This window comes from Sinocyclocheilus anshuiensis, unplaced genomic scaffold, assembly GCF_001515605.1.
Source record: "Sinocyclocheilus anshuiensis isolate Anshui unplaced genomic scaffold, SAMN03320099.WGS_v1.1 scaffold9, whole genome shotgun sequence".
In the NCBI taxonomy this organism is placed as follows: Eukaryota; Metazoa; Chordata; class Actinopteri; order Cypriniformes; family Cyprinidae; genus Sinocyclocheilus; species Sinocyclocheilus anshuiensis.
This window is the reverse complement of record NW_015540887.1, coordinates 1,231,946-1,246,174: the sequence shown is the minus strand read 5'-3', so window position 1 is coordinate 1,246,174 and position 14,229 is coordinate 1,231,946. Positions and strand designations below refer to the sequence as shown.

At 36.4% G+C, this 14,229-nt stretch overlaps 1 protein-coding gene across 5 annotated transcripts in view; it reads right to left on the bottom strand.

Moving 5' to 3' along the window:
• Nucleotides 1–14,229, bottom strand: part of LOC107688722 (beta-galactoside alpha-2,6-sialyltransferase 2-like) — an 83,365-nt gene that overhangs the window by 66,568 nt on the left and 2,568 nt on the right. The gene's annotated exons all lie outside the window — the stretch shown is intronic.

Genomic DNA, 14,229 nt, shown 5'->3' with positions numbered 1-14,229 from the left:
CACACACCTTTTACACGCACACGCAGAGCTTTTTTCTTACTCAGAATATATTGTACTATACGCTCTAAAAGAAAATGCAGGCAGCGCTGGGTTATATTTAACTCAGCATTTTTTAGAGTGTATATTACATTATATTATATTATGTACTATATTATACTATATATTATATTATAAGAATAAACCAAAATAGATTAATTCCTTATTAAAAGGAGCATTTACACCAGATCACAATTTTAACTAATATAATATAATAAATATAATATAATATAACATATATAGCAATAAACCAAAATAAATAAATTCCTTATTAAATGAGCATTTACATCAGATCACAATTTTAACTATATTACATTATTATACAAAATAAACCAAAATAAATAAATTCCTTATTGAAAGGAGCATTTACACCAGATCAGAATTTTAACAATTCTTTTAAACAAAGAAAACTTTAACCCAGTGGTTAATACCATCTCAGTTAAGATCTTTAACCGTCCGTGGCACACAGGGAACTGAATAAGAGGGATACTTCCAGAAACAGAATGGTAAAAGCTAAATAAAATGAGTGTCAAAAACACAGCGCTGAAGAAACGTTTCCAGGAAGTACAAACTGATCTTCCCAGCAGTCATTTCTTACAAATTACTGCAAGCTCTGCATCTCAAAGACAGCGTTCTACCTCCGCTAACAACGGGATGATCGCTTCTCAATAGATTCCTGGGAGCAACAAAGGTCTTCACACAGCACAGACTGTCATCCAGCAGACACACGATAAGTTCCCCAAGACATGTCTAGGTGAAATATATAACACTCCTGCCTATTGTAATCAGGGAGGTCTGTAATACCTGGAAAAATCAATCAGCATTCCCATAGCATTCAATATATGCTTGGGTGGCGCAACAAATAAAGCCTATTTGATTACAAATATCAACTTCAATCAAACTGGGTTGCCATATCAAACATAACACATCATGAAAGTGACTAATGTGCAAGGAAAATTACATAAGACTCTTTGTCACAACAGATACTTAGCTTGTAACACTCCAAAGAGAAAGGAAAAATTGAAATCGCATCATATGACCCCTTTAACAAAACATCCTCTCTGCGAGCACATACGTGCGAACAGGCAGGCATATGAGTTTGTGCATGCATTGACAAACAGAAATGTCTGACCCCATTAACCACACCTTTGGAAGCAGCAAGCTGCAAACTGCCTGATCTGATAGCTCCTGGGCCGCATGACATGCAGAGGTATTGTGCAAATGTAAAAATGTCTCAAGCAATTTTGCAATAGATTCTTCTGTGCTGTATTGTGGTTATGCGAGAACTGCTATACATTTGAATTACAATATTATGTTTACACGCACCCAAATAATTGTTTATAATCAGATTGATGGCTCAATCGGACTGAAAAGCCTTCATGTAAACACCTCAATCAATTCAACTGAGCTCAATCTGAACGAAATTTCGATCGGACTGTGGTCAGAAGTGTGTATATTTTGGCTCTTCAACAACAGGTTTTGATTAAGTATCAAGGAGACTCATTCCAAAATCAAAAACAGGTATGACAGCCCTAGTTTTCAAACACTCATTTTGCTATTAATTGTAACAATCCAGTGAGATAAGGGGTCCACACAGAGATCTGATCTCCCCACCATCAAGACAATGCAAAAAAAGATGCATGTGATTATTACGATGAATGGCAAAAATGAAGTTTAGAAATGGAAACTGGGACTTCCTACTGCTGTACTAAAGAAAAAAATAAATAAACATCTTAAAACTTTTGGTAACACTTTAGCTTAGGGAACACTATTCACTAGTTGCTTATTAGTGTGCATATTATAGCATATTGTCTGTTTATTAGTACTTCTTTAGCACATATTAATGCCTTATTCTACATGACCATATTCTGGATCCCTTAACCCCATTCATAAATCTAACTACTATACTTACTATCAGTAAACAGCAAATCAGGAGTTTATTGACCGAAAACAAAATCAAACTACAATCTTTGTCTTTAATAGTGCTTTATTTATTTTTATATAACATGTATACATTTTGTATGTATGCATGCAGGTCAAAGATCAAAAAGGGGTTCATAAACAAAAAATAAAATTAATAAAAATATATATTTTTTTTAATAATTTTTTTTTTTAAATAATCTTGTCAGGCATAATTAGAATAATTATTAGATAACATTAAAGTCCCTGTAAACGCAATTAAATACAGTATGTGTTCTGAGTTTGTCACACCACAGAAAAATGTATTATTAACCACTCAGCCAAATTTGAATGATAAAAATCTGCCAAGTTAATAAAATAAGTGATCAAAATCTTGAAAAAAAATGGGTGGTATCCTCTGCGCTCAAACGCTGGGGGCGTGTCCGCTTTTTGCGCTGAAACCACGCCTACTTGCGGGAAAGCTGCCGCCTCTTAACTGTCAAATACTGCTACAACCTGAATGGATGCTCCTAGCAGCTTAATTGGATTTACAAAACCATACATGTTTGAGCCTCCAGAGCCTGAATCCGATTCAGAGGACCGGCTACCCGAGAATTGACCAGTAACAGCGGATTATCAGTGAATCCCAGTTGTCTCCGATGAAAGTTTATAAATTTATCCGGTGTAAAATGATCACTGCAGAGGCGGGTTTTGGTGATGATCCTCAGCTCTCCATCAAGATGGCTCTTCACAAAATGAATCCAACTCTTTTTGATATAATCATTATTAGGAAATTTAAATAAGGACACCGAGCTGTTTTGTATGTTATCGCATTTCAGTGACAAAGGCATAGCTAGCTAGCAAACTGTGTAGGCTGTGTGTTACTAACGGTATTGACAACTCTCGATTGAGCGGGTGAACTGATGCGAATGTGTTCTAGTTATAGTGCTAGAGAAGGGGCCATGGCTCGGGAGCTCCAGTGCGTCATCGAACCCGCTTTTTAGCCCCGCCCAAAAAATCCTGAACACATAATTGGTGAAAAACTGTTTAACGGTCTAACTCCGCTATTCAGTACTACATAGTTCACAGTCTTTGCAATGTGTTTCAGCAATACATTTCTAACATTTATAATGCATTCAGAAAACAATTCTCAGAATTGACTTTCAGGGACTTTAAAGACTCAGAGTGCAGCCTCCAATAGTGTTGCCAGATTGGGCGGTTTTGAATTTGATTGCGCGGATAAAAATTGGCTTGGGCGGGTGGACAAAATTTGGGCAGTTTGGCAGTTTTCAAACATAAACTGTATAGGCTAATTGGTTACAAACAAGCCCAAGTGTGCATATACTGCATCCAATCAGTCATCACGACGTTACTAAACACACTGTAATGACGACTGATGCTGATGTCGACATCGCAGGGGCACTTTTAGCCAATCACTAGGGATCAGCAGCAGACAGACGTGATGATTCATGAGTGACAGGTTTTTAGCGCGATAACAGATCTGATTTTGACAACCTGGTCTCATAAAAATACGTACCTCTGTGTACTTTTTGTGCAACACCGCTTTTACGTACCTTACTCCACGTTTCGCTGCAATTTCAAAGAGAAATGTCCACTGAGTGGCGCTAAAACACGGGTTCAATACGTGAACCCTGGTACGTTTTTATTACATTGATATAGGTACGTATTGCTGTGTTTTTATTATGTTGCTTCTGGTATGTATTACGGCGGTTCAGAATTCAAATATCCGTGTACTGTCGCTAAAAGTTAATGCTCTATCGCAGTGATCCTCAAATCTGGCTCACGAGATCCACTTTCCTGCAGAGTTTAGCTCTAACCCTAATCAAACACACCTGAGTTTGCTAATCAATGTCTTCAGGATCATTAGAAAATCACAGGTAGGTTTGTTTGATTAGGGTTGGAGCAAAACTCTGCAGGAAAGTGGATCTCACGAGCCAGATTTGAGGATCACTGCTCTATCATGTTTGCCCTATGCCCTACACCAAACCCAACCCTAAACCTACCCGATAGTGTTAACAAATGCAAAACTGATGCATTTGTTGATGAAACCGTGCCATGTCAACTTCCTTATATGCAGATTTGAACTGTTTTGTCGAAACCGTGGTTACACAGGATTCGAACCGGAGCTCCTCGCCTCTCAAGTACATTCTGGTACTCTGTGAGCTACCGAACAAACCTACCATCGATGAAAACCCATAGATACAAAGCTGGATGTGCGCGATGCTAACGTTCAAAAGCATCAGTTTTCAAATCTCCCAGCATATTAATATTGTTTTGAAGTCATAACATGATATTCTTCAAGTAATTGTGCGAAAACTCTGTACATTTGTGTGAAAAGGAATAAAAAGTGTCAAAGTTTTACTGCCTCTAGTGTTCATTTATTTTGGAAACTGCAGTGATATGTACTTATTGGTACGCATTTCGCGTCTCGCTAAAAAGTGCCCCCAGGTACATTTATGCCATGAGATCAGGTAGGATTTTGAATGTATAACTGTATAAGTGATCAATGTCTAAATACAAGTTACATGGAAAAGAGTGGGAGAGTGTTTTAACTCTCAAAACGTGAATTACACCTGTTGAGGGAGAGATGACACGAAGGCTCTAATAACACTGCAACTCCGAAATCAGAGCACAGTTAAATTACTTAATCAATTTATTTATATCTATACGATCCTGTCTTTTATCTTTTAAACGGTCCAGATTGGAATATCCTTGAAAGCTGCTGGACTTGTTAGTTTTGACTGTGCAAAGTTCTGTAATGTTCTACAATATAAACCTCACGAAAGACTTCCTCTAGTTCTGTGTGAAATTACAGAGCGACACGAAGGCAAGCGCATTATTTTTGTTAATTCAATGTATGTATCATACAGTATGCATCAATGAATGGCACAGTTTTGACTGTCATGATGTGTGCATAAACAAGTGTGAAATACCTAATTACGTTGCTTTTTCCGATCACTTATATTGAGAACTTTTTTGCATTTAAATTGACTGTTGACATTGAAAATGAAGCATGTGTTTTTTTCCAGGGTATCGGTTAATTTCTTGATTGCCGTTTTGACAGTGTCTGCTTGCATATTTTAATCATATTTGGTAATTGTCTTTAATGTATTTGCCCCGATTTGATCCATGGGAAATTTATCTAACGTTATATTTATATTATTTTGTCGTCATTTTGTTTTAAGGAGTTAAAAATGGCTCTTATCAACCTTGATTGACATATTCCATCACATTATTTTGAGTTAAAGTTTTGGGCGGTTTTTTGTTGGAGTGGGCGGGTTTTTGTGAGCTTTGGGCTCGAAATCGTCCTTCCAATCTGGCAACACTGGCCTCCAAAACGAATTCATTTTAATTCAATTCAATTTTTGCCAATCTTTGCCAGTATCCTTCAAACCACTATAGGTTGTACTCATTCATCAGCAAGAAGTTTTTAAATCAATAAAATCTGGAATGATTACTTTTATACATTTTAATTATTTCAACCATAATTTGACATTTTATTTTCACAAAGGTTATTGAAAACATTAGACATTTTACTTGCATTTAATATGCTTTCTATGCATATAAAATAAAATTACTTCTGTAAATTTAATTTGCTGCAGACACCAAAATGGGTAATCTTGTCTTTGATCCCTTTAATTATGCATTTATAAAATTATCAAATAAAGCACTATTAAAAAAAAAAAAGAAAAAAAAGCTAAGATCAATCATAAAATTGCTATGCTGAAATGATATTTTGGTCTTTTGGCCTGGATGTACAGAGTCATAAACGCATGCTTCACACCCACTACAGTCTACAAGCAGTAGGCGTTGTGTCTTTGATCACAAACTTGCCATGTCTGCAAGGTAAGTCATCTGCGCATAGTATTTTCGACACTGCAGAATTAGCAATTACCTGAACATGCCACCACAACGACCTGCTCACACCCAGCTCAGGGGTTTACAAGCTTTCCCTTAGACTCAATTGCACTTGCTTTGTGTACTTCTAATTGAAGTTCATTCAGTTTCATTGAGGTCCAAAGCCCACCCCAGATAAATTTACCCTCTTGGCGCTTGGAGGTCTGGCCCAGAACCTCAGCGTTTGCCTGTCATCTGAAATTACACTCCTGTCTCCCCTAGGCCAGAGTCTGGCTGGTGTTATGCAGCGGCTGCCCCTGACACCTGACAGCCCATTAGACAGCACCACAGAGAGCAGTGTAAAGCAGTGACACACAGGCCTGTGTGTGAGCCATCCATCCCTCAGTCACAGTAATGGACAGCTCGGCGGCTTCACACTCCACCAGCCACCGAAACAAGGAAATATCCGAACCAACTCAAGTAAAATTTGTAGGGATTTCAAAAGTACCAATACTTTGGTAAGACAAAATTAAAATAAATCAATACAAATATTGATACCAGTATTTCGACAGTACTTCTTTAAAGCTTTAAAAACAAGTAGCCTATTGCACAAGAGCATAATGTTAAGTAAATAATTTAAAGGTGTTCAAAATATAATGACTCGTTTTGACCCACTTTCCATTCGCACTGCGAATATTACACTAATATACTCAGGCCTTTCACTCTCTCTCTCTCAATATACTAATCCTAAAAGGAACTTTATGCACTTTAATTGTGGTTTATTATATTTTAGGAGTGCTGCATTAAAAAAAACTGCTGAAGACAGTATGCGAACATTAGGACGCTCAATGATTTCACACGTTTTGGATCAATTCAAATAATCACATTAAGGAAATAAAAATCACAGCAAGTATCAGGAATTGTAAAACGTCACTTCCAGTCAATGAAAACACTGACAAATTAAATTAAAATTGTTCAAACATCATAATGTGTCTTTTCCGTACAGTCTTTGGTATCTCTCAAGAAAATACAAGCCTGTGAATGACAAGGACAACATGAAGACACATCATGATGATAATTAAACACTTCAGTTAAAACACTTGCATAACGTTATTAAAGATGTGCGTTTGAAAAATTAATAACAGCACAGCCTGAAGAATTCATACCACAGTAACTTCTAAACTGTAGGTGACACTTCAATATACTCAGTCAAATGCTAGCAGGAGCTCAGGTTTTCAAAGATGCTATATTTTATTTATATTAATAAATCTTTCATTTGTTTGGTGCATGTTTGAATTAATAAATGTTTATACATTTTTCAGTAAAAGTTTTCAGTTTGGTGTTAACGTTTGACGTTTTTCACTACCACACATTTTACTTTTTATACACTAAAGTTATAGTCAATTCAGTTAAATTTACAAAAATACGATATAAAATATTGGCATCTTTGTGAAAAGAAAAAAGTTTGACTAAACAGAAAAAAAAAAAAAAAAGACACTCATTGGCAACCGAAATTTTTGTACTCGTGCCAAAAGTAATATGCTTGGCTTTGGAGAATCAAGAAAGTGTTAGGAATTAATACAGACATAGAATAGAGATAATCTCAAAGAACAGTTGGAGATGTCATAATGCTCAGAAATGATTGACAATCACGCTTCTTGCATTAAGACCAGAGAGACTATGACTCACTGCCACAAAACAGCACAGCGTTGAGTTCAAGCAGAGACTCCTTTATCATATTTCTTCAAAGTGTGGGACTTGAATGAGACTGTCAACGGTTCAATCAAACTCTAATAAAACTATAGCACACAACCTCAGAGAAGGGAAAGAAAACACTGTTAACATGCAATTAGGGCTGCACGATTAATCGCATGCGATATTTAACGCGCATCTTATCAGTAAAGCCGGTTCTGTAATCAGCGGTAAATCTCCATCACCTGCAGGCTTTCACATTGAGCAGCATTAACTACACAGAGCCGTTGTTCACTGACATTTATCTGCAGGGTATCCAAGATGTAGGTGACTGTTTCTTCAGTAGAACACATATGATGATTTTAAACTTTAACCGTTGCAGTCTATCAGTCGTATAATGCATGGCAATGGTAACAAAATCTATTGATTGCTCTTCGGCTGGATATCAACACACCCATTAACGTAAACTACGCCAGAGCGCGTACACACATCACGCACCGGATGCCATGCGCACGCCCAAAGACAGTTGGACATAGTGGTGTATTAGAGGTAAAAAAATGATATAAATACTGTTCGGTTTCTGGCACAAACCGATCGTTTCGTGTCTTAGGACATCAATGTGTCGTCACGAGCCGCAGGGTTTAATTTGGATTTGTCTGTGCATGTTTTTTTTACTCTCATAGATTTTGTTACCATTGCCATGCATTATACGACTGATAGACTGCAACAGTTGGACTTAAAAATCATCATATGTGTTCTACTGAAGAAACAAAGTCACCTACATCTTGGATGCCCTGGGGGTAAGCAGATAAACATCAAATTTTCATTTTTGGGTGAACCATCCCTTTAAGAATCAACATTTTGTAAAAATGAGAATCGATGATTAAAATAGAGAAATCTATATATTTTACCCAGTCCTATACCTTTTGTTTTGCATCTTTAGGTTCGGTGCTAAACAAAATGATAGTGTGAACACTAAGCGAGTCAGGACCAAATTTATCATTAGCTTTTTTTTTTTTTGGTCCAGACCAAAAGAACCAAGAGAACTGAAACACGTTTACAAGTGTAAATAAACCCAAAGATTACAGTGATTACACCATTGTGCGAATCTGGGCACTGTTGAGCATAAAACTCAATTTCCATCAACTGAGCAGCCAGATTCAAACTCAATAGACAAACATTGACACTCCATTTATCAGATGACATAAGAGCATGTTGACAAATGTGGCTGCCACATTACATAAAACAGGTAGCGAAATCAGTACAGTACCATACAGAGAGCTGAAGCGGGGACACCAAAAGGAATATACAACAAAGTAGTATCAGAATCCTTTTTAAAAGGCATGTCCTACAAAGCCTACAAATAACCAAAAGACACGATTCCAACCATAAAATTTGACAATATTCATATATTAATATTTAAATATGCATTATCACAATTGGTTCATGTGCATCTTTTTACCCCGGCTAGATGCCTGTAGCTTATTTTACAACAAAGTGGAGGTTTGTAATTATCGCAGCGTTCTCTTCTGCACACAACACTGAAAAGTCTAGGGAAAATAGTGTTTTGACTTTGGGTTCTTCCTCATGCAGAATTAATAAGCACTGAATATTTCAGAGACAAAAACAAAGCAGAAAACAAAGCAAAATATGGTTGTGTTTGAGGAATTTGATGGCAAAATATAAGACACCACACCAGTATGACCATTTGCGGTACTTTAAGTGTTCTTTTATTCAAACAAAATGGCATGAAGCTCACAAACACAAATCTCAGACATTTTCATTTTAACGCCTGCCAACTTCCAAACAACATCAATTACTTACCATCATGTCGTTCCAAAGCTATATGATTTTCATTCCTCTTTGAAACACAAATGAAGATATTTTTAATGAGTTTTGTTGTGTTTTTTTAATGAAGTCCATGCAACCAATAAAATCACTCCATTCATATGAATTACTTTCACAATGCATTTTTGTACTTTTTGATCCATTAAAGTTTTGGTTGTGTGGAATTTCAATGAATGAACAAATATCTTCATTTGTGATTCAAGAAAAACAAACGTCTTATGGGTTTGGAAAGACACAGAGGTGAGCAAATGGCACAAATTTCATTTTGGGGTGAACCATCCCCTTAAAACACCCAGCGAGTTGGCAACGTAAAACTGTCCTTAGTAGACATCAGCCTGTGAAAAACACTAGTGTTGTATGCCTCAACAAATGGGTAGCTGCACCACTAAATGGCAGGACAAATTGTGCGCAAATAGCCAACAAAACCTTTGGTCCTGAACACTGAAGAACTGAGATTTTGGCTAGCGTGTAATAACATCCATTACGCTGTCTGATCCAGCTCTGACGTTTGTGCTGTCCTTCTGAAATGACCTTGTACTAGTTAAGTGATTTTATTGTTTGGCAGGTTAAGGTTACAACGGTTGTTGTGTGGTAATTACATTTGCCTGATATTCTGTGTGTACATTGGGATGTAATGACTTATGACTGATTAAATCTGCAAATCAGCTGTGCTGAAGTTCTTCACCCTGCTGCCTTTTCTAATTACCTCAACCTGATTGCAGCTCCGCTGTTCTCTTTTTTCAATTGTGAAAAACACCCACACAACAAAGACTGCTCCATTGCTTCAAATAAGAAAAGACAAATACAAGTCTGCCATGTGACAATGTTACATTCAATATGAAAAAACAAAACCCTTATGGCCATTTCAAGACAAGAAAGATTAAAGAGGAAGAAAAAAGGAGCAAGAGGTGTTTAGGATTGTAAAAAAGCTTAGTTTTCATTTAACACATTAATACATAATAATCCATTTCAGTCCAGTTGACGAAACGGTCACCACCAATATGTTACTAATGTATCGTTAACTATAATTGGCTATCAAACGTTTTTGTTGGAACTGCAATATTTGGAAGAAAATCTGGATAATCTTGGAAGTATCAGTTAAAATGGGAAATTTGGGAATGGGAAAAACCCTTTTTGTAGAGTCTACAAAAAACAGCTATAACATGTTACATGATGGGGGCAAATGCATATGGAACATTTAGAGAAGCAAAGAACTCTGACCTGAAAACTATTAAAAGACAACAATGTTCCATTGACCCCACTTATAATCTATACAACATAAAACCCGCATGATCATTGATCAGGAACTGCAAGATACAGTGTCGGTCAATAAGCCACATGTTTGAAACTTTTATCTGACCTAGTGAACAATAAAGCCTGTATGTGTCAGGTTTCATTTGAAAAATTAACTCCAAAACAGCAATCCTACAGCCAGTGTTTTTATATGCAGATCATACAGTCGCTCCTCTGAGAGCTGGCCTGGAATCGGGAAATCTCAAGACCCATGAGCTATGTTAATGCAAGTGTGTTGTTGTAGTTTTGAAACTGGCATAAACAACACTGATCGCAGACGACTATTTATAACATATCACTGGTGGTTTTAACTACAGTATTAGGCCCTATACTGTAAAAACAAAGCCTCTTTTTAGATTTTTTTTTTCCTGTCTATTTTGCATTTATTTTTCTTTGTATTTTAGCTACTGCACTCTAAACTCAATATTATGTATGACAAACCAATAGAAGTCATTAAGACTTTACTGATTAACCAGATTTTCCATCTGACAAAGAGGATACAGACATCACCTTGCACACAAAGCACTAACAAACACTGCATCCAGTATGAACGCCTGGAATTAAATAGCTGTATACGCCAATCCTTAATAGATTAATTCGATTTTAAATGCATTACCTTATTTAGTCTCTTATAGGTCTGCAGTGTGTATACGTGGTTGTGCTTTTAGCACAATGTAGGCTTTGTATCTAGTCTTGTTGTTCTGCTACAGCTAGTTTAAAACCACATCCATAGACACTATTTCCCATTATAGGATTTTTTTTCCTACTCCAGAAAATGTCCCATTGTTCTTGTGACTTCATCTGAATCGAGTCTGTCACACTGCTTGTTGTTCATGTCATGCTGGAAAAATCGCCTAGATTTAGCCAGATGCACACACAAACAGACACCTATACTTGCATAAACCTTCCATAGTTTTCTACAGTTCCTGATGTAACCATTAAAAATAAATGTATTAATAACAACAACAACACATTTTTCATCACCTGAGAGGATAAGCACATCACACATCGGCGATGTGTCAACAGCTGCACAAATCACACGGAATTCATCAAAAGGATGCAAATTTATTGTTATTATTAACTATTAAAAATGTGTTTTCATTAATTGAAATACAGCCGGAATTAAATATTAATATTACATTTTAAAGTTACCAAAATTTTAAAATGTAAAAAAAAAAAAAAGTGCCAAATACATATAAATCAAAGGAAACATAAAATTTAATTAATTAAAATGACAACTGAAAATAAATCTAATTCAAATCATGTATATACACTACTACATAATTTATTAATAATACAGGAATGTCAGTGAAAATCTAATTCAATTATTTATATATATAGACAGACAGACAGACAGACAGACAGACAGACAGACAGACAGACAGACAGACAGACAGACAGACAGACAGACAGACAGACAGACAGACAGACAGACAGACAGACAGACAGACAGACAGACAGACAGACAGACAGACAGACAGACAGACAGACAGACAGACAGACAGACAGACAGACAGACAGACAGACAGACAGACAGACAGACAGACAGACAGACAGACAGACAGACAGACAGACAGACAGACAGACAGACAGACAGACAGACAGACAGACAGACAGACAGACAGACAGACAGACAGACAGACAGACAGACAGACAGACAGACAGACAGACAGACAGACAGACATACATACATACATACATACATACATACATACATACATACATACATACATACATACATACATACATACATATAACTGGTGTCAAACTTTTTGACTCGAGTCAAACGAGTGTGGAAACTGTCAAGAGGGTCTAGCTGCAGCCTTGCACTTGCTTGCCTGTATATTAGTTATGTATATTAATAATGTAGAGGAGCAGCAAGTGACGTCGCTAGCGGAAGCGCAAGTGTCTGAGAATGCAAGTCTGAGAATGCACGTCTGAGAGTGCAAGTGCGAGGCTGCAGCCAGACCCTTCTCGAAACTGTACTGTGCTCGCAGCGCATGCTCTTCAGTTGCACGCACAAAGGCGCCGGTGCGCGCTGTAGCCTGTGTATCCTTTCATATCAAAGTACGAAATAAACTACGTGCATGCAATGTCGTGGTCAGTTAAGATATGAATAGGGCTGTGCGATTAATCGAAATACAGTTCACACTGTATGCGATTGCGGTCTGGCAGTGCGCTCCAGGAGCGGTGCGTCTTCAGCAGTCATGCTGCGACCGTTTCCGCACGGAATCTATTTCTGCTGTGCTATACGTGCTGAATTAAAGTGACAGCGCATTAGGGATATGCCGGTATCAAATTTTCATGTTGCGATTAATTGCTAATGCTTTTATCACGGTATACGGTATTATCACAGTATTGAAATTTAGTTTTTAAAAAGTGCTGTCATAATACAGTATAACAGGTTTAATAACTTTTTTCTTATAACAAAAATCACTGAACATTTAAATGCAATAAAGCAATACAGAAAAGCTAATCTCTCACATGTTCCGCCATGTGCTTCTCGTCTTATTTACATCAGAGCCCACGTGTCTTTCACGCAGCATACAGCAGTGTTGTGCATTTTGACCTGTTGATGGGAAAAGTATTCTTAAAATGCATTCAAAATTCTGAATAACTTGTAATATATATAATTATTCACTGTATTTAGAAGAGCCCACGATAACAATATCGTGCGGTCATTACCGTGATGTATCGCATTACCGAAAAACAAGGAAAAGTGCACTTTTAGATAAACAAGGCAATAATAGATGGCACTCGTGGTGGTAGTTAAACAAGTTATATTTATTGAGATTAAACGTGAATATGTCTATGAAAGATTGTATTACTGTACTGTGATAAAAGAGAATCACAATGCTGAAAAAGCATTTTCAGAAACAACGTTTGGATTTGAAATCAAAATAATGTATAAATCTTGTGTTTGTGGTAAACAGCCGCGGATCAGGAACAGACTGCCAGCCAAAACAACCTAATAACCAGCTGCTGTGATGTCTATTAATCAAAGGACAAAGAAGAAAGAAAGAAGAAAAAAAAAGGACAAAATAACCTTTATAGCTTTAAGGATTCATCTATATTTAATTTAGAATTTAGTGTTTGATAACTTCAATTTCTGTATATTTCTGCTGAAGGGCACAGGTAAATATGACATTTATTATAATGGGTTTATGTGAAGATTGTTTTAAGTTCACTTAAATTAGAAGTTATTTTTTAAAGTCTAATAAATGTTAAAATGGATAGCTCTCAGTTATACTGTAATGTTGAATGGCTATAGTCAATGGTTAAATATTAGGGGGGGGGCAATTTTATAGAAAAATCAGTATTGGTATCATTGATACTGGCCTTCAGTCATGAAAAAAAAATATTAAATGTGTTGTTTGTACATTAATTTGAAGATTGAATGTTAAATTATTGTAATATAAAAGTATATTTAAAAACTTGAATGTTAGGTGGGATTAATCACGATTACTTCAAGAGAAATGTGCGATTAATTCGTTATTTTTTTAATCAATTGACAGCACTAATATATATATATATAAAATAATATCATCACTTTCTGTAAAGTTGCTTTGGAACAATGTGCATTGTGAAAAACACTATACAAAA